The sequence below is a fragment of the Oreochromis niloticus genome, linkage group LG7 (genome assembly GCF_001858045.2).
Source record: "Oreochromis niloticus isolate F11D_XX linkage group LG7, O_niloticus_UMD_NMBU, whole genome shotgun sequence".
NCBI lineage: Eukaryota > Metazoa > Chordata > Actinopteri > Cichliformes > Cichlidae > Oreochromis > Oreochromis niloticus.
The window spans coordinates 11,649,618-11,651,621 of NC_031972.2; the positions used below are offsets into that span (position 1 = coordinate 11,649,618).

Sequence of the window (2,004 nt, forward strand, 5' to 3'; positions counted from 1 at the left end):
CAGCAGACGCAGGCTTAGGGAGGAGCCATCTGTCATGACTGGTTGGGCATGAGGGGAGGAAAACATCAACTTTTTTCAAGTACAATATTTGATCTTGCCTGATTGGGACTCAGCTTTGGACACCTAATTGGATTTTGATCATTAGCTTGATCGATCTTTTGTGATAGAAGTAAGGTGCTCCAAATATATCAGCCTTCCACTCAGCAGCCTTCAGTCCTAAGCTTTTAGCCATCACGCCATCATGCAACAACACATCAGTCCACAGTAGACTTCTTCACACTGTCCCCCTCTTCACCCCATCATTAGCAACACCCTTTTCTGCCCCCCACACAGATGGACAGGCACACAAACACATCCCCTCGCTTCATCCTGTCCCTGAGTTGTCGGCCATCGCTGTCTCTTGTTTCCCCAGCAACGGCAGCCTGCCCTGCCAGACCTGTGAGTGTGCTTTCTTCTATTTGCTTTGGTTTCTGGAGGATTTATGGGCCCACATTATTTTGCTGGTGTTGTGTCTAGGTGTGTGGATGAATACTGGAGTTTAGGGAATACACTGCTGTATGTTCTATAGTAAAAATGCAATTACATTTTTGAAAGCAATTATGTTTCTATAACAAGATGCAAACTCTGGTTATTTAACCAAAGTTCTCTGACATTTGAGTGTCATAGGAAATGTGCTCCTTAGCTTGGAAATGCTGATTGAACCCAGACAGACTATGCTTGCATACATATTTGTGCAGATAATTCGCATTATTTTACATACCAATATTCCATGTAGTGCAGCTTCTGCAAGCAGGAGATCTATTTTGCAGTCATGGATAATTCATGACGTGCACAGACACCGCATATGAAAGTCCTCTGAAGATGCTTTGGGGCAGGGAAACTCCCCTTTCTTCCACTTACTTTCACTTAGTTAATGCCTGGCTTTTTGTGTTTACTGCCTGGAAATTCACACATTGAAGTAATGTCAAATACATGACTCACTTAAATCAGCCATTGGTGTTCATGTTTTTCCTCCTGCAGTTTTGTTCAGATGTGGAATGAACAGTGTTGACATCTCTACCCAACTGAATCAAGGGGTGATCTACAGAAAGATAGAGTGGTGGCTGCCTCTATTTATTTTATTGGGTTTTCTTTATTGTCGACAAATATTAAGGCACAATATAGGGCAAAGATCACAGCTGCAAATAGGAAAAAAGGTTTGTATCCTCTTACATCTGCCATTAAACTAACAACATTTCATAAAAAGAACATTACACCAACAGTCAGACACAGTGGTGGTAGTATGATGGTCTGGAGCTGCTCCGCTGGATTCATGAGAACTGCTGCTCATTGGATATTTGCTCTTTTTCAGACCATTCACTGCAAACCTATCTGGATGTACAGGAAACACAGGAAGTTAGTAATTTAAACACAAAATTAAAGTGATTGCTAAGGTTATTATACAGTTTTTTTTTCAAGAACATCTTGTTTTTTTGTTTTCTTTTTCCAGCTGTTTTTTACCATTTGGGTATCCATGCCCTTTTGATGGATCGCAGATGCTCACAGCCCTGTTGCCAGCTTGATTATTTGTACCAGATTTCATAAATTGGAAAATACATGACCCACTGAAACATTCTTGTCCTGTGCTACTTAAGTTAGCAGGATTTTGACTCAAGAATGAAGATTTAGTAACAGTCACAGGGACAGTTATATTTCAAAACAGGTGCTTTTAGTTGCTGAGAATGCTTATGCACTTTTAAAAGTCCAAAGTTTGTTTGCAATGGATTATTTTCCCAATGCTGTGTTGATACTTATATCTAAACACTAATTTGCCATTGACAGTGATGTGTATGCCTGTCATGTCAGTTGTCAGCACGTTGTGCACTCTGAGCTGACCCGTGAGGGCACATGTGATTAACGGCCTGCACTGTAATTGCACCGATTCCACTGCCAATTAAAATTCCCTGTCAAATCTGAAGGTCTGTGCTCAAGTTCCAAGTCTGAAAGGTCTGAGCAGTTCTCTGT

The 2,004-nt window shown here is 41.1% G+C and overlaps 1 long non-coding RNA gene across 1 annotated transcript; it reads left to right on the forward strand.

Annotated features, from left to right (window-relative positions):
• The first annotated feature begins 330 nt into the window (after nucleotides 1–330).
• LOC112847481 (uncharacterized) lies at nucleotides 331–1,389 on the forward strand. Its single transcript, XR_003221040.1, has 3 exons — nucleotides 331–438; nucleotides 1,021–1,196; nucleotides 1,352–1,389. It is a non-coding gene; the product is annotated as an uncharacterized LOC112847481 (long non-coding RNA).
• The last annotated feature ends 615 nt before the right edge of the window (nucleotides 1,390–2,004 follow it).